General features: G+C 43.9%; 1 protein-coding gene across 3 annotated transcripts in view; it reads left to right on the plus strand.

Annotated features, from left to right (window-relative positions):
* The window catches only part of kank1a (KN motif and ankyrin repeat domains 1a), a 132,137-nt gene that overhangs the window by 46,213 nt on the left and 62,748 nt on the right, over positions 1-23,176 (plus strand). The window contains exon 3 of one of the 3 annotated variants that reach the window (XM_060907206.1): positions 1,715-1,750. The exons of 1 other annotated variant lie outside the window; for it this stretch is intronic. The gene's annotated coding sequence lies outside the window, so the exon portion shown is untranslated. Of the gene's footprint in view, positions 1-1,714; positions 1,751-15,079; positions 15,192-23,176 lie in introns of those variants that run through there. One more of the 3 variants, XM_060907208.1, reaches the window with a different exon arrangement.

The following is a 23,176-nucleotide window of genomic DNA, read 5'->3' on the forward strand; positions in this document are numbered from 1 at the left end:
TTTTGACACACTGTCAGCCACAGCACTCAGCACACATCATAGTGTAACTACACACCACAGCGCATTTATAAACGAGCTCGATATGGCAGTGTGCATTTTTAAAAAATGTTAAAGCATTTAAGACATCCCATATTTTTATGCAGTACAGCTAACAGAAACAAGGCTTAGTATTTAAGAATAAACTGGCAATTATGTGTGCATGCTGTTACCTAATATTGAATGTCTCTGTCCCGGTATTTAAAGCTATTAGGAGTCATACACTACCGTTCAAAAGTTTGGGGTCACCCAGACAATTTTGTGTTTTCCATGAAAAGTCACACTTTTATTTCCCACCATAAGTTGTAAAATGAATAGAAAATATAGTCAAGACATTTTTCTGGCCATTTTGAGCATTTAATCGACCCCACAAATGTGATGCTCCAGAAACTCAGGTGGGGTTTACATTAGACCGTATCAGCGGATCATCAGATGAACGTTTTTAAAAACGATTCGCGTGCACACAGCAACGCCAATACACGGATACGCTAATCACATGACTAAAATTCGGCACGTAAGTTGAAATGTGTCAGTGCGGCTCATCGCTTCCTCCTCAGCAGCTGCGCTCCAAATCACTCCGCCCTGAACAGCGAGTGCCCTCTGGAGGGTGCGCACTCCGGCCCTGCGCAGCTCACAGAGCGCGCGAGTGAAGCGCATGAGCAGTGATTCGGGACTGAGCCACTGTGCGCAAGTCACTTACCACTTGCAAGTGGAAGGATGGCAAGCCTGAAGACCATCATAACTACACAATGGGCAGTATTTGCATCAGTATTTGCAGTATTTTCATACTTTTATACTCTTTAATGAAAGGTGATACAAGGCGGAAGTCCGCGCCGTTTTTCAGCAGTCGCGTCACATGACCAACGCCAGCGAATCAGGAAGGTGGATGTCACAGTGACGTTGTCCAATGACGACGCCAGCTAGAGCTCAGCACAGCGTATCCGCGTATTCTCAATGTTTACACAGCACCGGACCAGACACGATCTGGATTGAATACGTGGACCCTGGCGGATTCCCGTTTCCAGGCATTTTAATGTAAACGGACAGTGCATCCACGAAGAAAACGAGACAGATACGGTCTAATGTAAACTTGGGCTCAATCTGCTCAAAGGAAGGTCAGTTTTATAGCTTCTCTAAAGAGCTCAACTGTTTTCAGCTGTGCTAACATGATTGTACAAGGGTTTTCTAATCATCCATTAGCCTTCTGAGGCAATGAGCAAACACATTGTACCATTAGAACACTGGAGTGAGAGTTGCTGGAAATGGGCCTCTATACACCTATGGAGATATTGCACCAAAAACCAGACATTTGCAGCTAGAATAGTCATTTACCACATTAGCAATGTATAGAGTGGATTTCTGATTAGTTTAAAGTGATCTTTGTTGAAAAGAACAGTGCTTTCCTTTCAAAAACAAGGACATTTCAAAGTGACCCCAAACTTTTGAACGGTAGTGTATTGTGACGTTGGGTTTCTCTTTGGGTTAAGAATGAATGGGGGCCAGAACTGTATAATACTAAGGTTATGATGTATTAAATTGTTCAACTTGGTTTGTTTGATTTTAGACATGTAGATACCTGTAGGCTTAAAGTGGCTCCTTAAGCAAATGTGTACACTAGTGTTTTTTTTTTTTTTTTCCTTCCATGCCCTGGAAACGTTTCCTATGCCAACATGCTCAGGAAGATGTGTCTCAGCCTGAGATGCACTCACATATCGTAAGTTATATGACCACAAACTTCAGAATCTTAACGGTGGCACTCTGACTTCTATCCGAGGCTATTCTTTCATGAGGTTTGAGCTGATTGACATCCGTAACACTGATTCCATCTCTTGGGATTGATATTAAATTAGATGATTTAATGCTCGACGTTTCTGCAAATGTCTCCTTGCTCCATCAGTCACCCAACACTTTTTGTGTATTAAAAGGCAGAATTTTTGCTTTAGATATGGCAGGTGAACGTTTTTAGAGCCTTCCTTAAAGGGGAACTGAAGTCATTTTTAAACTTGCTTTATTTCTTAATTAACGTGTTTATTCAGTTACGTTTGCAGTTTTAGTAACCTTATATCGTGACTCGTATTGGCAACTAATTGCAATTAAATATTATACTTATCAGCCTATTCGGTTTTTAGCCATGTTGAATTTGGTTCGTTTGGTCCACAGCAGGCGTCGCTTATCCGTGTGATCTTCACGAGACTTGTGCGAGACTTCGAAACGTCAAGTGTCAGCCAGGTGTCAGTGCTGCCATTTTGACAACTGTTTTTCAAACGAAATATTGCACAAAAACCGAGTTTAAATGACGATTACTGTCTACTTTTTGCCAAACTTTCCTGACTGCTATCAAAACAAATAAAACTTCCGGCTTGATTACGTCAGCATTCGAAAGAGGGCGTGCGCGTCTTTTGACAACCCCTGTGTCTGAAATCGCTCCCTAATCACTATATAGGACACTATATAGTGGGGACGGCGTTTTGTAGTGCTGTCCGCACTGAAAGAAATCAAATTAAAAGTCTCAAATTTGATTTAATAAAAGGCAGTGGCAAAGAAGAACGTATTCAGCCTTCTCATTATCTGTAGCCGCTTTATCCTTCTACAGGGTCGCAGGCAAGCTGGAGCCTATCCCAGCTGACTACGGGCGAAAGGCGGGGTACACCCTGGACAAGTCGCCAGGTCATCACAGGGCTGACACATAGACACAGACAACCATTCACTCTCGCATTCACACCTATGGTCAATTTAGGCTACATCCACACGACAACGGCAACGAGATTTTAAAAAAAAATCGCGTCCACATGGGCAACAGATCAGTAAAATATCAGGTACATATGGCAACGCAATGCTTGCTGAAAACGATGCAATACACATGCCACACCTCTAGGGGCGCTGTAAGACGGTCCCATCGGAGACACCAGAACAATAGAAGTAGTAAGGATGCATGCGCATAAACTATTATGCGCAAGACTTCATATTAACCACAAAGTCAGAAAAATCTGTTCGTAAAATTACGTTATAATGACCAAATACAATGAAAAGTATTTTTCCAGTCTCACCTGTGAAAGGTAATCCCATGTGATCTCGTTTGGATGGCAAACCTGTTGGTACAGTTAAACGCAGCACATGAATGAGGCATCTTTATTCTCCGCTTTGCCCCATCCAATATGGCGGCGAGGATGACGTATGATTCTACGCGGAAGGCGGCGTCTTTAATGGTCTGGAATAAATTGAATGCTACACGTTGATGGATTAATTTGTTCTTCTACGCCCTTTTTGAGGAATGTATTGTAGGACTTAAACCAACATCTGAAGAGGTGAGATCGCTCCTTTTTTTTCCCTATTTTTGCTGGCGGGATTGACTCTGCCCTAAGGGCTATTCTCTCTCTCTCTCACTTTGCACCATTACACAATAAATATTCACAGTGAAAATATTTTGTAAGCGCGTTTCATGAACCAAGTTATAGGATTTGTTGACAACTCGCATCGAGTTCGTTACACTTCTACCCGGCGTGAAGCACATGTGGTTGTGACGTCATCGTAAACAAATCCGTTCTACTCATCCAGATGACTTCGCAACGGCAACGTTGCCAGATCTTTCCACTCTGGAACCCGTTCTCAAAAGATTTCGTTTTGGGGCACCCAAAACGCCGGTGCCATGTGGACACCAGGCCGAAACGATAAACAATTTTATCAGATTCACCTGAATCCGTTGCCGTGTGGACAGGGCCTTAGAGTCACCAGTTAACCTAACCTGCATGTCTTTGGACTGTGGGGGAAACCGGAGCACTCGGAGGAAACCCACGCGGACACGTGGAGAACATGCAAACTCCGCACAGAAAGGCCCTCGCCGGCCCCGGGGCTCGAACCCGGACCTTCTTGCTGTGAGGCGACAGCGCTAACCACTACACCACCATGCCGCCTGTATTCAGCCTTGATTTAAAAAAAAAACTGAAAGATGCAGGTACTTTGTATTTATACGCTCAGTATAATATATATTTATCACAAAAACACATGCATGTATTTATTATTTTTGAAAACCTACCAGCTGACTGACCTGGCACGTTTTAATTGTGCGACAGTAATGACCTAAATACCAGCGCGACGGAGTATTATCCGAAAGCTTTTTTTTTTCTCCTCATTTTACCAATGAGCTCACTATATAGTCCTCTCTGTAGTAATTCCTTATGTAGGGAGTAGTGAACAAGTGAGTGATTTCGGACGCCGGAAACATTTGGCAGATGTTGGTCGCTTTGATTTCCGCTGTACGTTTTACTTCCGTCCTACGAAGTCTCGCACAGGGCTCAGCGAATCTTGTTTACGGCCATTGCTTTGACATATGGACTGATATATTACAGAGCATATTTCAAACACTCATAACTTGCTATAGCAGCGACAAAATAGCTGCCAGAAATGCATTCCTACATTTTATAAAATGACAGAAATAGAATTTTGATAATAAAAATTTTGCCTTCAGTCCCTCTTTAAGTGGTAACCAAAGTATCAGAACCACTATAGATAGCACATGTCCAGTGACGATTTAACCCCTACAGGCTACACATCAAGGATTGAAGAGGTTCTGTCCTGTTTAAGAATGAACAATAAATAGAAAGTATGGTGACAAAAATATAATCTGTGAAGGTGATGAAAAAGAAACTCCGAAACGGGCGGCCATGTGCTCATCTCGAGGCATATGTTGGATGGTTTTTAGGGTTGAGCTCATTTGGTGCTCTGTGTTGTTTTGCTCCCCACAGCATTTGTAATGTTATTGCGTTCCTGACGGGCTGAACAACACCATCATATAAGTCAGAGGTCAAAGCTATTGTGCAGCACTTGTGTGTGAGATGTACCATCCTACCATCATGCTGCCATGATAAGCATGCATTAAAATGCATACCGTAGATGCTGCACCCTCACTCTAGCATATGTCGTTAATCTGAGGTTAGTAGAGGATGGATTGGACAAATGATATGATGTATATTTCACACAATTACAAGCCTGATTTCTGTGCACGTGTGCAGCAAAAACCGTTTGAACTTCACGAGAAAAAGTTTTTAGGAGCAAGATTTAGTCACTGGGTGGGTGGCACGGTGGTGTAGTGGTTAGCGCTGTCGCCTCACAGCAAGAAGGTCCTGGGTTCGAGCCCCGTGGCCGGCGAGGGCCTTTCTGTGTGGAGTTTGCATGTTCTCCCGTGTCCGCATGGGTTTCCGCCGGGTGCTCCGGTTTCCCCCACAGTCCAAAGACATGCAGGTTAGGTTAACTGGTGACTCTAATACCCTGTCCACACTAGGGATTTTGTACCGATACGATACTACTTTCGTACCGCAACACCTGTCCACACTAGCAACTGTAGCGGTATAACTGTATCGGTACAAAACCCACAAATGTATGGGTTTCGTACCGGTACAGTATCGGTACTGTAGCGCTTCGCTGTAGTGTGGACAGATGAAGCGGCTCTGTATCGATACAAATATAATGCGCATGTGCAAAGTCACACACCTCAATCGATGTCTTCGCTGAATAAATAGTGAAGAACGGAGATTCGTTTTCTTTGTTTCTTTCTCAACTGCCTCGCGCGTTTTATACGATTCGACTGAATAACTGACCACCAGAAATACAGACTGTACATTGACAACAAAAAGCACACACACGTCGTTTCATCCGCCATATTCTTGGAAGGAAGTTACTCGGTAACCATGGAAACATTTCACGCACGCGCATTTCAACTACCGTTGAAAGAAAACCGCAAACATTTCTCGCTAGTGTGGACAGATGCAATAAACTGTACCGGTATACTTTGTATCGATACAGTTCTACCACTATCGTACCGGTATATATGTGAACACAGCTTAAATTGACCGTAGGTGTGGGTGTGAGTGTGAATGGTTGTCTGTGTCTATGTGTCAGCCCTGTGATGACCTGGCGACTTGTCCAGGGTGTACCCCGCCTTTCGCCCGTAGTCAGCTGGGATAGGCTCCAGCTTGCCTGCGACCCTGTAGAACAGGATAAAGCGGCTACAGATAATGGATGGACGGATGGATGGATGGGTACCATACAATCTCGTGATGGAGTACTGGCATGCAAGAGTACACGAAGATAAGCGCACTGATGTTCAGGACCACACACAAAACATGAGATTTTAATCTGCCTTATCTAGTGTTGTAGGGAAATGTGGTTTGTGAAACTGGCAATACGTTTTTATCAAGAGTATGACGCTTGGACTTTTTAATAAACCTTTAACTGGATGGCCTTTTCTCTGAGAATAATGAAGTATTTTAAAATTATTCTTCAACCTCAAAGCAGTGCAGCATTTTGACATTAAATTGACATTGACATGATTAAACATTTTTCCTTTTCTCATAAAAATGTTAATTGTTGATGCATTTGACTCTTCACACTTTTAACCACATAGTTTGTGTTTATATTGTAATCTCCTTGGTTCTTGATTAAACATTAATACTTTGGAAAATTACAAGAGAATTGGCTGGACAGCTTGATCTGGTTATTTATTAAGAAAAAGTTACAAAGCACCTCATCTCATCTCTAGCCGCTTTATCCTGTTCTACAGGGTCGCAGGCAAGCTGGAGCCTATCCCAGCTGACTACGGGCGAAAGGCGGGGTACACCCTGGACAAGTCGCCAGGTCATCACAGGGCTGACACATAGACACAGACAACCATTCACACTCACATTCACACCTACGGTCAATTTAGAGTCACCAGTTAACCTAACCTGCATGTCTTTGGACTGTGGGGGAAACCGGAGCACCCGGAGGAAACCCACGCGGACACGGGGAGAACATGCAAACTCCACACAGAAAGGCCCTCGCCGGCCACGGGGCTCGAACCCGGACCTTCTTGCTGTGAGGCGACAGCGCTAACCACTACGCCACCATGCCGCCTTACAAAGCACCTATTTAAAGAAAATGTATCTGTCCATTCAACACCCCATTTTACCACCGGAAGTAGTTAAAGTGCATATCCTGGACCAATTATTTTTATTATTATTATTTTTTTATATGAAAGTATGTCCCTTTCCACACTCATCCAGAAGGGTAATTTTGCACAAGGCTGTCTGTCTACAGCAGAAGAAAAAAAAAAAAAAAGGCGTCTGGAAAAATCCCAAGGGAGTCTGGAGCCGGATTCGTGACGTCACCTGCGGAAGCGCCAGCAGGCTGCGAGAGCTTTGCACGGTTTCAGTGCACAGCCTGTGCAGACCAAGCGCTCCCATTTCTCTCTCATTGTCCGGTCTTTTGGGAAACGATGAGTACTAATCCCATCAAGATTGGTGTTGCTACACCCTCCTACGATACATCTGTTAACCATTTTAATAATTATGCAATAACGTTGAAGAAATTTGCAGAAAACCACCAGGTTGTTTTCTCATAAACAAACCAGCACTGACGTAGGATTCAGAGGGAGGCGTCCCGCACGCGACGTCACAAAAATCAATGTGGGTGGTAGAAAAGGGCAACTGGACTTGCTTGAAGATTCTTGAAAACGTTTCACCTCTCGTCCAGAAGGCTTCCTCAGTTCTGTCTGACTAATAGGGAGTATCAGATATTTATCCTCTCCTGGCTCAGAATCAGAATTCTGATGACCAGCTCATCTAAGGTGTCACTGAGGCATCATGTTGGTGTGGGTCGCTGGAGGCTGGGTGTGAATGGCGAGTCATTAGGGTGATCAAAGGATTGCCCGTTAGGGTGATCAATGGCAATCTGACTCTCTCTGTCCTCCTGTGAGTCCCCGAAAACAGCTGGGTCCTGGCGTACACCCAGCCGTCTGGGAAGAGTGTCCAAGACCACCTTGTAGATGGTTGACAAATGATGTCTTAGACCCCCACCTCTGTTCAGTGATGGTCGTTCCAGGTTTACAAAAATGGCTTCTTTGACTCCTCGCTCATACCAACGATCCTCTCTGGCTAAAATGCGTACGTCACAATCCCGAAATGAGTGTCCTTCATTGTTAAGATGAATGTAGACAGCCGAATCCTGGCCTGAGGAGCTGGCTCTCCTGTGTTGGGCCAAGCGCCTGTATAGCGGTTGCTTCGTCTCCCCAATATACGAATTTGTGCAATTCTCACTGCACTGAATTGCATACACTACGTTGTCCTGTTTGTGTCTGGGTATTCTGTCCTTAGGGTGGACCAGTTTCTGCTTCAGGGTGTTATTGGGTCTGAAATGTACTGGAATGTTGTGTTTGTAGAAGATCCTCCTGAGTTTCTCAGATAGACCAGAAATGTAGGGAATGACAATGTTCTTGCGTTTGTTCCTGTTATCATCCTTGTCAGTTATGTTCCTTTTTATGCTCTTTAGGAAAGCCCAGTTGGGATAACCGCAATTCTGAAGTGCTTTCTTGATATGGTTCTGCTCCTTCTCTTTTCCCTCTAATGTTGTAGGAATGTTCTGAGCCCTGTGTTGCAAGGTCCTAATGACCCCCAATTTATGTTCCAGTGGGTGGTGAGAGTCGAAAAGTAGGTACTGGTCTGTGTGTGTGGGTTTCCGGTAGACCTCGATACTAAGGCTTCTGTCTTGTCTTGTCTTGTTCTGTCTTCTGTCTTTTAGACAAGACAGAAGCCTTAGTATCGAGGTCTACCGGAAACCCACACACACAGACCAGTACCTACTTTTCGACTCTCACCACCCACTGGAACATAAATTGGGGGTCATTAGGACCTTGCAACACAGGGCTCAGAACATTCCTACAACATTAGAGGGAAAAGAGAAGGAGCAGAACCATATCAAGAAAGCACTTCAGAATTGCGGTTATCCCAACTGGGCTTTCCTAAAGAGCATAAAAAGGAACATAACTGACAAGGATGATAACAGGAACAAACGCAAGAACATTGTTATTCCCTACATTTCTGGTCTATCTGAGAAACTCAGGAGGATCTTCTACAAACACAACATTCCAGTACATTTCAGACCCAATAACACCCTGAAGCAGAAACTGGTCCACCCTAAGGACAGAATACCCAGACACAAACAGGACAACGTAGTGTATGCAATTCAGTGCAGTGAGAATTGCACAAATTCGTATATTGGGGAGACGAAGCAACCGCTATACAGGCGCTTGGCCCAACACAGGAGAGCCAGCTCCTCAGGCCAGGACTCGGCTGTCTACATTCATCTTAACAATGAAGGACACTCATTTCGGGATTGTGACGTACGCATTTTAGCCAGAGAGGATCGTTGGTATGAGCGAGGAGTCAAAGAAGCCATTTTTGTAAACCTGGAACGACCATCACTGAACAGAGGTGGGGGTCTAAGACATCATTTGTCAACCATCTACAAGGTGGTCTTGGACACTCTTCCCAGACGGCTGGGTGTACGCCAGGACCCAGCTGTTTTCGGGGACTCACAGGAGGACAGAGAGAGTCAGATTGCCATTGATCACCCTAACGGGCAATCCTTTGATCACCCTAATGACTCGCCATTCACACCCAGCCTCCAGCGACCCACACCAACATGATGCCTCAGTGACACCTTAGATGAGCTGGTCATCAGAATTCTGATTCTGAGCCAGGAGAGGATAAATATCTGATACTCCCTATTAGTCAGACAGAACTGAGGAAGCCTTTTGGACGAGAGGTGAAACGTTTTCAAGAATCTTCAAGCAAGTCCAGTTGCCCTTTTCTACCACCCACAGTTTACTATGACCTGGATGATTGAGAATCTTCACAGACACAAAAATCAATGTTTCCCGGGAAATCCAAATGCCAAGTTTTTTCAGAGGCGGACCAATTCACCTCAAATGGCTTGATTTCAGCTGAATTTTTCTGGTATTGCGCAAGGTAAAAAAATTGCAGAGAATGCAGAATGTGACAGATATTTGACCAAAGTTTAATATAAAATAGGAGAATTCCATTGATCTTGCTCCTGAATTTACCCGTGATATGCACTTTAATGCTGTTGTTGCATGGTACCTTCATTCAATCCTGTCATGAGTGTTGCTGCTGCGCACTAACAAGGGAGCAAACCCTAAAGCCCCAGGGCTGGTAGGATTGGGACAACAACCAAACTTGGAGTGTGCAGGATGTATGTTCTTCTCCTTTCCACGTAGTATGAAGTTCAAAATATACGTAGCAAGTTGTAACAGCAATGCGTCTAATGAATCTCATCTCATTATCTCTAGCCGCTTTATCCTGTTCTACAGGGTCGCAGGCAAGCTGGAGCCTATCCCAGCTGACTACGGGCGAAAGGCGGGGTAGGGTACACCCTGGACAAGTCGCCAGGTCATCACAGGGCTGACACATAGACACAGACAACCATTCACACTCACATTCACACCTACGGTCAATTTAGAGTCACCAGTTAACCTAACCTGCATGTCTTTGGACTGTGGGGGAAACCGGAGCACCCGGAGGAAACCCACGCGGACACGGGGAGAACATGCAAACTCCACACAGACAGGCCCTCGCCGGCCACGGGGCTCGAACCCGGACCTTCTTGCTGTGAGGCGACAGTGCTAACCACTACACCACCATGCCGCCCTTCTAATGAATCTATTTTCAGTAAAAAGTATTTAGTTATTGAATGTAGGTTTATCACTTGACATCACTGTCCCTACATTCATTTGTCGGAGAAAACAGCATCTTTGCTTACCCCACTGTCCAACCGTCATGCTACTCTGCGTTAGGGCTCCAATAACGTATGACTTATTTAGCTTATTTATTAGCCAAGAGAATATGTATGCCCTCGCTTCAGTCAGTCTTCAGCAGCATCGCTAAGCCCCTTCAATAAGCCCAGTCCACATCATGCCTCCTGATATCAGCGTGAATAGCAAATAACGTATTTAATCATCCCTGACCATGATGTCACCTCATGTTGTCCCTCTGGGATCTCTCCACCACTGAAAACAAAAGGCTCGCTATGTCAGGGGGAGGTAGTGGGACTAACAGCTGCTCTGCTCACTGCCCAGCAGATGGAGAGGCATAAACAGTAGATCAGAGTCTTGAATATGGATTCCAAGTGAATACAATAGGACCAGCCACACAGCAATGAGCCGATTCATGATTATGCAAAAGCTTGCCTGGTGGAGTCCTGTGTCACAGTGATTGTGTAATGTGTTTGTGTGCGTGTTATCCAGCTGAGTTGTTGAAGGTCATTCTTCGTCTTGTCAAATGCTTTTGTGAATTTCTATACATGCAAAGTGGAATCGGAAATGGCCCTTAAAGCACATTTGAAGTCCAGTCCACAGGTGATTTTGTCATACTTGTTTCGGGGATCCTGTAGGTTTTTTGTGTTTTGGAGAATGGGAAGACCTCCTTTGTAAGGTAGAAAGGGAAACAGTTTTTTAATATGCTGTTAGCAAAGGGGCTCACATTTGAAGGATAAGACTGCCAGATCCTTAGTTGGTCATTTAGCTACACCTGTGGCTCAGACATGGTTTTGTTTGCATAGTACCATTAGATGCTTGGCCAGCTCAAGTGACCTGGTCCAACAAATCCCACTTGCTTTTTTACCCAGCTGTGTTTAAAACTGGGCTGGAAATTCATCTCCTCTCACTATCTCTAGCCGCTTTATCCTGTTCTACAGGGTCGCAGGCAAGCTGGAGCCTATCCCAGCTGACTACGGGCGAAAGGCGGGGTACACCCTGGACAAGTCGCCAGGTCATCACAGGGCTGACACATAGACACAGACAACCATTCACACTCACATTCACACCTACGGTTGATTTAGAGCAGGGGTGGGCAATTTTTTTTTCCATGGGGCCACATGAGAAACAGAAAATTTTGTGGAGGGCCGGACCAAAAGGCTGAACTAAATTCTGCATAATATTAATTGTATTTCTTTATATAAAGCAATAAATAACATTGTTTTTACAAGCTGCTAAGACTGGTAAGAGTATGGAAAAAATGAGGTTGCCTTACAAAAAATGTCATTTATTCAATCAAATTTCCCAAAACAATGGTTAACAAAATGTGAACGTTTGTACCTTTTTTTTTTTTTTTCAGTCACATTCACCCCAAAACACAAAGACATCACAATATTGTCTTTCTACTCCAAATATCAAGCAAGATACATCATATTATAATAATGATGCCCACATTTGTAGTTTAATCACCTCATTTGGTGCTTTTCGCCGGAGATTGGCTCCGGCGCCTCCTGGTGACGTCACACGATGTGATCGGCTGGACCGTTTGAAGGATGACGTACAAGTTTGTGGCTGGTCTGGACAAATTACGGAAGTAGTTATCGCGGGATTAGGTTTCGTGGGATTTCATGTCATTTTCATGTCGCGCGCATTGCATTTTTGTTGAACACAACTTCAAAGTAAAAGCAATGCACATTCAGTCCATGCATGAGGTAAAATTAGAAAATACGTTTATTTTGTAATTTCTCATTAACCTTACGCGGGCCGGTCAGAATGAACCAAAGGGCCGGATACGGCCCGCGGGCCGTAAAATGCCCAGGTCTGATTTAGAGTCACCAGTTAACCTAACCTGCATGTCTTTGGACTGTGGGGGAAACCGGAGCACCCGGAGGAAACCCACGCGGACACGGGGAGAACATGCAAACTCCACACAGAAAGGCCCTCGCCGGCCACGGGGCTCAAACCCGGGCCTTCTTGCTGTGAGGCGACAGCGCTAACCACTACACCACCGTGCTGCCCGGTTGGAAATTCATTCCACTATACTGTAGACTTATGGGTTATACTTCTCTTCTGTATTTTTTTTCAGCAAAATTTGCCTTGTTCTCATATCTTAGGTTAATTCATTTCCTTAAGATTTGTACTTTATTGTAATAGTTGCTACATTTACATTCTCCTCATATGCAAGGCTAGACTTGGTTACTTGGTATTCTCGCTTTACTTTGGCGTTTAGATGATGCCAAGGAATATTTAAAGACGTCACCTAGAGCCATTTAGTGTAAAAAGTCAGATGACTTCTTAAATGATTGTTTTGGTATAAATTGGTCTTTCGGTTCATTTAATTAACCATCCATCTCCCTAGGATTCCAGGCCGGGGTCACTGGACCCTTCACGGGTGAAACAAGTATGCTGACAGGTTGCTGACTTCACTTGTTTGAAGTCAGGCAATCAAAGCCCTCTGTTCCTCGATTTAACTACAACTTTCTGTTGGAGCTTGGGCGCTCAGAGCGGACGACAAGAGTTTCTGAAGGTCATTCGGCTCATTAAGTGGTGGAATTCCCGGGTGCTATGCAAACATTTGCCATTGTGTTTTCAAAAGTTGAAAAGTACAAACTGACCATCTGAATCAAGCTGAATTTCTAGATTGACTCACATCTGGCTTAGTGCGCATGTTTTCTGTTCTCTCACTGCATTTCAGAGCTCTGAAGTAGGGAAGACCAGCCATGGCCCCCTCGGTCTGGCTGGCTCCACTGGAGAGCTAAATAAATAACTGGCTCCAGTCTGTCCTTGGTCAAATGGACAGAGGGGAGCCGATGATAAAGAAAGGGGAGGGGACAAAACGTAGAATAAAGGACATGAGCAGCAAAGAATGACCAAGAACTAGAGTCTAGTTCAGACCTGGGCATTTTACGGCCCGCGGGCCGCATCCGGCCCTTTGGTTCATTCTGACCGGCCTGCGTAAGGTTAATTAGAAATTACAAAATAAACGCATTTTCTAATTTTACCTCATGCATGGACTGAACGTGCATTGCTTTTTATTTTGAAGTTGTGTTCAACAAAAATGCAATGCGCGCGACATGAACATGACATGAAATCCCACGAAACCTAATCCCGCCATAACTACTTCCGTAATTTGTCCAGACCAACCACAAACTTGTACGTCATCCTTCAAACGGTCCAGCCAATCACATCGTGTGACGTCACCAGCAGGCGCCGGAGCCCGAGCCGATCTGTAGATCTGATCCCTACACCGAATCGACGTTGTTGCAAGCAGGTCACATGAGGGGATTAGACTACAAATGTGGGCATCATTATTATAATATGATGTATCTTGCTTGATATTTGGAGTAGAAAGACAATATTGTGATGTCTTTATTGTGTTTTGGGGTGAATGTGACTGGAAAAAAAAAGGTACAAACGTTCACATTTTGTTAACCATTGTTTTGGGAAATTTGGTTGAATAAATAAAATTTTTTTTTGTAAGGCAACCTCGTTTTTTCCATACTCTTACCAGTCTTAGCAGCTTGTAAAAGCAATGTTATTTATTGCTTTATATAAAGAAATACAATTAATATTATGCAGAATTTAGTTCAGCCTTTTGGTCCGGCCCTCCACAACATTTTCTGTTTCTCATGTGGTCCCATGGAAAAAAAAATTGCCCACCCCGATCTAGTTACTAGACCAAGTGTGAGCCGAGAGGACCTTGAGGAAGAGTTGAACTTGTCATGATGTCCATGTGTGTGCATGTATTGAACAGAGAGGGTGTGACCGATTTAGACACCTCCCAGTGCTGGCAATTGTCTCTTGGGTATGCAAAGGGGGGGTCAAGCCATTGTTGAATGACACCATGAGTTTAGCCAAAGCCCATCTGAGCCTCACTGTATGCGGTCTCTCTGCTAGCCATGAAGAAAACCACATCTTTCAAGCATGTTTTGTGAACAAAATGCATTTTTCTGAATTGCACAGTATAGTTTGGTCGAAATGTTTGCTTGATTTTGGTTTTATTTGGATCTCTTGGGCACCTTTTATTCACCTAGATGCTTTGGGCTGTGCTGGAGAATCATTAGGACCGAGCAGTTCTGAGGTAATTTTGATCTTTTTGTGAACGAGAGTCCTGTGTGCGGTTGACAAAGACTTGAATTGAGTGAAACTTTCTTTTAGATTACATTCCACAGTATCCTAAACAGAAGAAGGCCGAGTCCCTTTCATAGCTTGATAATGTATTGTTAAACAGAAATGAGCGTGGGGTTTTTATAAAAAAATATTTTGTCCATGTCTGTAGATGGCAGTGTTGCCCGAGTATAATCAGTCAAACATGCAGAAGCGGGCAAAACAAATTAAACTCAACATATGCTGCTTTAACTCTAACTCGGCATAAGTCCAGATAAGGTAATGTGTTCTGTAGATTAGTTCAGCTCAGGGTTTTTTTTTGTTTTTTTAACCTCCCCACACTGGCGATGGTCGTGTCTCATTCAGTACACTATACTACTGCTTTGAGAAAATGGCTGGAAAGAGGCCTTTTGGCACTTAAGGCAAGAGAAAGAATGAAGGTGCCAACAAACTGTATATTTAACGGGTGAGTACCTTTTCATCTGAAAGGTCGGTGTCTTCTAGCTTTCCTTACACACTGCTCTGAAGTCCAAATTAAACATTTGGCTCACATTGCATGTTTCTTGTAATGTTTAATTTGTATGACAAAATCACAACAGTTTCTCCAAAGAATAGCCCTGAGAAATGTAAAGTGTCTGGTCCTTTTTCTTTTTTCGGTTTTTTGTTATTCTTGTCCTGTAATTTAGCAGAAAGGGAATCTGTGTGTTTTTCTGCTGAAGTAATTTTAAGCGTCGTACATTCTTGGAGTTAAATTCTCCTCCTCTAAAAGTGGAGATGGGAGGGAAGGAGGGAGGGAGGGAGCAGAGAAAGAATTTTAAATTAAATGAGGGACTGAAATCCAATCCAGCACCCTAATCCTGTGATGTCCGATATTACTGCCTCCAGACACATTAAAATTCCTTATTCCTATTAAAACAACTGATGTCTCTCTTATGCCGCTTTTCCACTACAAACGCGGCTGAGTTGGGCTGAGCCGTGCCGTGCTGAGTCGAGCTGAGCGGGGCTGTTGGAGTTGCATTTCGACTACAACCGGGCTGAACCGTGCTGGCTGGAAGTGGGTGGACACATTGGGTGGAGTTAGCGAAAGTGGGTGGACGTCACGTGATGTCGTTAAGCAGCGCAAACAGTGACATCAGTGATCTTTTAAGCGGTAGTCTCACAACCCGAATACTAAACAATAAACATGGAGGACATGGAGTCGTTAGTGTTGCTGGTCTTGGTGCTGTGGCTTGTTGTCGCCGACAACGCCAACAGATACTGGCAAGAGCGTATAGATGAGGCGAGGCGCATAAGGCTCCAGAAATTCTCGTAATTCGTAATTCTTCTTCTTCCGGGTTTACGGTGTTTACAGATCCCAGCGTGCTCGCGGGGCGTGTGTGGGCATGTGAGGAGACTCCTCCTCACCAATCAGTGCACAGGGGAGTGTCTGCTCACGCCCCCAGCCTCACTCGGCTCGGTTTGGCTCGCTTCAGCCCCACTCCAAAACCGTGCGAGTTTTAGGGGCTAAGCAGGGCTGAAGCGAGCCGAGTCGTGCTGTTCTTTGCTAGTCGAAACACGAGCCGTGTCGGGCTGAAGTGAGCTGAAGCAAGCTGAAAAAGGGTAGTGGAAAAGGGCCATTAGTTAATACTGTCTTTCACAGGGGGTTTAGACTGATCACCTGCATACGAACTCCACACCTTAAAGTGCATATCCTGGACCAATTTTGTTTTTTTTTTTATATGAAAGTACAGTAGACTCCCGCCTATTCGCGGTTCAGTATTCGCGAATTCACATATTCGCGGGATTTTATATAGAACATATCTCCTATACATTTGCGGAAATCTCAGCGATTCGCGGTCATTTGCGGCGAACATATTGAACGTTTACGCACTGCGAACGTTTACGCACTGCTACATTCTCGGAGCCGAATGCTCGCTCGCTATTGGCTGAAGTTTGAATGGCGGGCTGATACGAATGAGCGCATTGTACAGTACAGTCTCGCGGTTCCCGTAGTTCAGACTTGTTCACGTGTTGTGCGTTCTTGGTATTTTTGAATAATTTTTACACCCTACAATGGCTCCTAAACGCTCTCCATCTTCTAAGGCTCCTGCCAAGGAACCTAAGTGCCAGAAGAAGGTAATGGCGCTGCAGGAGAAGGTAGGACTTCTCGATATGCTAAAGGAAGGGAAGAGTTTTGTGGCAGTGGCTCGTCACTACGGCATCAACGAGAGTACCGTGCGCTACATAAAGAGCAGTTTTATGGGGGGGTTTACAAGTATTCGCGATTTTGGCTTATTCGCGGCCATGTTCGGTCCCTAACCCCCGCGAATACTGAGGGTTTACTGTATGTCCCTTTACACACTCATCCAGAAGGGTAATTTTGCACAAGGCCATCTGTCTACAGCAGAAAAAAATAAAATAAAACGCATCTGGAAAAATCCCAAGGGAGTCTGGAGCCAGATTCGTGACGTTACCTGCGGAAGTGCCAGCAGGCCGCGCAAGCTTTGCATGGTTTCAGTGCACAGCCTGTGTAGACCAAGCGCTCGCATTTCTCTCTCACTGTCCGGTCTTTTGGAAAACGATGAGTACTAATCCCATCAAGATTGGTGTTGCTACACCCTCCTACGATACATCTGTAATTATTATGTGATGATGTTGAAGAAATTTGCAGAAAACCACCAGGTCGTTTTCTCATAAACAAACCAGCGCTGACGTAGGATTCAGAGGGAGGCGTCCCGCACGCGACGTCATGAAAATCAACGTTTGCCGGGAAATCCAAACGCCAAGTTTTTTCAAAGGCGGACCAGTTCGCCTCAAATGGCTTGATTTCAACTGAATTTTTCTGGTATTGCGCAAGGTAAAAAAATTGCACAAAATGTGACAGATATTTGACCAAAGTTTAATATAAAATTAGCCTGGCAAGCCAGACTAAATGTGAATATTTAGTCTGGCCTCGCTCGTAGACATTTCCGAAGGGTGTGGGAGGAACAACCCGCTGTCTTTCACACTGTCTCTGTGCGTACAGGCCAACGCTCTGACCAATCAGCGCAACAGTGACTGTGACGTAGTCAGAGTGACAGAAAGCAGTGGGGGAGACCTTGAAATAAAAAAATTTTTCAAAATGCGTATTAATTAATAAACAGGTTCTAGATATTAAGAAGTTTGGAGATAATGACCACAAGTTTGGAGTCTGTACCACATACTTAACATACACTTTTTTTTTTTCCAAGTGTTTTTCAAGGGTTTGCTTAAACTGTTTTTGAGAGTTTTTATTTAGTGGTGTTTGGTGAAATAATTTCCCTTAAATTTAAAATAACGGGAAAATAAGAAACAATCAAAAAGTAATGTTTCAAAGCTGTTTATTAATTCTTCGTACTGCACAAACTAGCCCCATCCTTTTGGCTACGAGCGGAGCCAGCTGGTAGATCAGACTTTTGCCATAGCCGGTCGGCAAAACAGCGAAAACGTCCTTCTTGAAAAGGAATGAGCGGAGAGCCTCTTCCTGCTCATGTTTCAACGAAAACTCCAAGTCTAATTCTTCTAAAACTGATTCCAAAGCGGAGTCAAACGCGCGCTGTTCACTAGCCGTAGCCATCTTTCCTGTTGTGCTTTCTCCAGCGTCGCGCAGCTTTGTCGTCACTCCTGCAAAAGCCCGCCCAAAGAATCCAAACAAAAACCTTGCGTTGTGATTGGCGGGCACGATTTGATGCCCGGGGTGTTTTGTTGATCTGGTGCGAGGCTAGACCCACTCGCAGGCAAAAATATTTTTGGCCGCTAGGCGGGTGGGTCTAGTTTACTAGGCTAATATAAAATGGGAGAATTCCATTGATCTTGCTCCTGAATTTACCCGTGATGTGCACTTTAAGGTTCTGCCTATAAGGAATGCGGCTGTCTTTTACACAGGAATGCTGCTGGAATGTTCAGCAGAACCTTAACAGTTACTGAAAGTAGGAAGGAGTGTCTCTTTTTACTGTAAACAGATGTGAAATCATATGTGCTCTTTTCGTATTCAAGAATTTCTTTTGAAAGATTAGTTGAGAAAAATACTGGAGGAGTGGTCAAAACATCTGTAGACCATGACATTTTCAAATACATGATTTTTTTTTATGGCATCTTGTTACTCACAAGTAAAATTCTCGTGCGGAGTTAAAACCATTCTAATTGATCTCGTTAATATTGGTAAAATAATTTCATTATTGTTCCCTTTTTAGTTAAAACTTGGATTATGGATTACCTGAGCATCACAAATTTGGTGTTCTGATTTTTTTTTAAGCAGCGGCACATTCAAGGACAAATAGAAACGCTTCTTGGCTGGTCCACGTGATGTCCGTCTGATCAAGAAACAGACCTTTCTGCTCTCCCCAAGAAAGCTGTTTATTGCTAATTCATCTGGACGTGATGGTGATCAGGACAAAAGTAGATCATGATGAAGTCATTCTCACTGCTGAACTCAAATGAAGGTGTATATTTAGCATGACTGAATCGGGTGTTGGCTAAACCTCGTCAGGCCTTACGTTGCCTGCAGTGCATAGTCAGCTTTACGACACAGTGATTGACAGCTGAAAGTTTTGACTTCAACAAATATACTCGGCAAAAATAAAAACTTGACACTCATTATTTTTCAAATAGTGTTTAGAAACTTTTCTTGAAAGAGTTCTTGTTGTGATTATGGTTAAATGCATTGTCAAGGGCATTACGTCACGCATTCATTCTACTGGTCGGGCCTACGTAGCACGTGCGAGAGCACTGCACGCTAAAATCACGTTTCCACGTGACACAAGTGACGTGACCTATTGATACACGTGCAATTGATCTCACAGTAGCAGAGTAGAGTGTCATCTCAGAAAAACAAGGTTTTATGGTTAATTATTCGTTAATTTGCAATGCCACGACTGTCAAACATTCAGCGTGAACGTGCCATTGGCATGCTGAATACGGGAACATCCGTCACTGACGTTGCGAGGGTTATGGGATGCAGTCGACAGACCATCCATAATCTCCAGACACGTCTCCATCAAACTGGCACCACTGGAACCCTCCACAGAACTTGCAGGAGCTTGGTGCCATGTTGGTACAAATATGGCGGCGCATTCCCCAAGCTGTGTTCAGACGCATCATCCAATCCATGAGGAGACGTTGTATCGCAGTTGTGAACGCCCATGGAGGACACACCCGATATTGACACGATTTCATTAAGTTGTGACTCACAGTTTTTGATCATGGACATTGTCGTCGCATTTCCGGTGGAACCGATTCCATGACAAACATGATCTGTATGCTATAGCATCTTTAATGACGAGATAATTGAATACAATCGTTATTTCAAAGCTATTTTCCAAAATGTTCAAATTATTGACTTTGAAACGAGTGTAAAGTTTTTATTTTTGTCGAGTTTAGATGGCAGACGTTTTGAATAGCATTGGTGTACGCTGTTCTGAAAAGTCAAGTAATCCAGTGCACTTTTTAAAGGCAGCTTTTTTGACCAAAAGTGAAAATCACAAGATACCCTGTGGTGCCCTGCTTGGGGTATTACAGCATGTTGATTGGAATAGCTGTGAAATGAATGGATTTCTTTAGCTTGTTGCTTCAGACGAGGATCTATTCAAAAATGGCATAGCCTTTAAGAAACGCCATTTTAATTTGGAAGCCCAGCCGTTTGAGCAGAAAAGACCTAAGAAGAGAGGAAAGGAGGTAATTCAGGAAAGCGCAAGGGAGATTCGTCTTTGATTCTGGCGCGTCATTGTTTCCTTGGACACTTGTCAAGATAACTATATTGCTTTGAAGCTGGATTTGAAAGGAGAGGATGGGGCACGGTATGGTGGCTTTGGTAAGAAGCGCAGTTGTTGCAGCGCTGCTAAGCTCCAGTGCATTGGCCTCAATCAAAACTAATGCGAATGCACAGGTGTGCAGCCTTCTTTCCGTTTATTTTTGTAGTCCAATCCCTAGAACTGCCACGGTTGGGTTAATGAACTCCAGCTGCCTGCGTTCAAAGACGAATAGCTGCCGCTGAGGCTTCATGTTCAAGTCTTCATAAGCGGGGTAGGGGTAGCTGGTGAGGGGCAGGAAAACATGGTGCTTGTATGTAAACACCACGCAGTTTTTCCATCACTGGAAAACAGTCATGTGTGCTGGAAAATCAACCACGTTTATGAGGTGATAGAAGCAGGCTTTTTCACAGTGGCTGCTCATGAGGAGGTCTTTAGCGATCTGAGTTTCTGCTGGTAACAAGAAGGTTGTTTTTTTGTTCTATTTTGACTTTTGTTTAAGAAGGGCAGGACATTGATTAGTCATCATTCATACTTCTCCTGCATACTTGCATCCACCCTTTATGAAAACATCTGTTATAATGCCTTTGATTTAACCAACTAGGCCTTTTGGGTTTGCACAATTTGCTCAGCCCTTGCAGCCTCCGTAGAGAAGAAGAAGAGAGGGTCCCATATACGATTCGTACATTGGGGGAGTGCCTGTTAGAGAGCGCACTTGTCCTGGGCCATCGGCATAGTGAGGTAGGGTGGCCAGTTCCTTTCCTCGCCGCCTTACTTCCCCCAGTGTTTCCACCAGGTCCCCATTCACTGCTGGGTGGACAGGGAGCGAGCCCCAGATCCCCGTCAAACTGAGGCTCGAACCAGGGACCGTTCGCTTAGTGGTCAAGCGCTCTAACCACTTGGCCACTTCGCCTCCGCAGCCTCCGTGCTGTGTGTCTAAGAAAAAAAAAAAAGACACAGCATCGGTCCAGAGTCAAGGAATTGGTGAATGAACTTGAACAATGATGATGTGTTTTGGAACGGTAGAGCTGTTAAAGGACATGGGACATGAAACATAAAAGCATGCTATATCAGTTTCTTTCCATTAAAAATATGAATTAATTGCATCAACAAATACAAAATTATCTATTAAATTCAGCAAAATCGTTATATTCGTGATGATTATATGGCATTTCCGCTCGAGCTCCAATATGCATATTTTACAACCGGAAGAGCCGCTGTCACGTGATCATACGTCACAAAAACTTTCGGGCACAGCACAAGCGGGTAGATGAATGGAGAAGTGAATGACAAGAAAATTGTTTTTATAGTCTTTAACGTACATTGGACATCATGGTGTATTGTGCTGCTTATGGTTGCAATAATTCCAATGGGAAATGCCCTGGAGTAAGTTTTTTTGCATTCCCCAAGGACCCGAAGCTGAGGAAAGTGTGGGCTCACTACTGCCGTAGAAAAAACTTTGCACCTACTGTTTCCCACAAACTGTGTTCGGACCATTTCACTGAGGATTCTTTCAACATTAATACTCAGGTACTGAGCGATATTAATTGCCAAGCCAAATTTAAGAGGCCGTATAGCCGGGTTCATGGAGGCAGTGATAGCGCCATAATATACAGGGCCTAACATTCCTACAACTGTAGAGACAGTCAAGCGATCCTGTAACATTAATGGACATTTAAATAAATGTTAAGTTATGTTGGTAAGTTTGTTTAACTTGTCTTAATTTTCATCTCTTTCACCAAACGGCGTAGTGTTGTTGGCTGTGTGATGGCGTTTCGCCATTTTGAATGTTTTCATCTCGGACTCTGGAAGCATTGTATCTCAATCAATCTCGAAAAATATCAGCAAAAAAAACTAGCTTGCGACGGACTTTAGCTAGATCTATGATGAACTTTCAATGTATGATACAAAAATAATACTTCTTTCAACAGATCGGTTGCCTTTGAGCCGAATTGTTTTTAACTTACCAGGAAGTGTTATGGAGCCGACCGCTTTCAGTTTCATGAGGATTGAATGAACTCTCACTCTCAGAATCATCTGACCCGTCAGAGTAAAGACAAGATCCATGTTCATGTGAATTTCCAGCTATCGGTTCGAATTGATAGGGTCTAACTTCACATCTCTGTGAAACATCGGGCATGTCACTGTCGATGGTGTCCATTTCGGTAACCTGTTTACATTAGATTCCCAAGCGCTGGCTCCTTGGAAAGTTTTTGTGACGTCACAGGTCACCTAGCTAATTAACGAATCATTGTTTTACACTGATGTATAAAAAAGTTGAATAATGTGGTGATTTTCACATTTTTGACGCCCTGCAGTGATTTAGATGGCATTTCTTATGTCCTTTATACATAATTATACCCAGAAAAAAAATCCATGTCCCATGTCCTTTAAATGGCACTTCTCTCTCTGAACATGAGGTTTCATGGTACTCCCAGCACTGTCTGCCTCTCTGTCAGGATAATTGGGTTGGTCATGGTTCATAGTTAATTTAGCTTAAGTGTTGATGTCTTGACGGGGTGAAATACTTCTCTGGAAATTGATGCAAAGTTGTTTGAGACTGGTAGATCAGTCAGTGCGTTTACATGCACATCCAAATCGCGCTGCTGTCGGTAATCGAGCTAAGGGTCCCAGCAGGAGTGCCAGAGAAACCCAATCCTACATGCACACAATGTGTGAGGTACATTGTGCACCCGAGCCACAGGTG

The sequence above is a fragment of the Neoarius graeffei genome, chromosome 24 (genome assembly GCF_027579695.1).
Source record: "Neoarius graeffei isolate fNeoGra1 chromosome 24, fNeoGra1.pri, whole genome shotgun sequence".
Classification (NCBI taxonomy): Eukaryota; Metazoa; Chordata; class Actinopteri; order Siluriformes; family Ariidae; genus Neoarius; species Neoarius graeffei.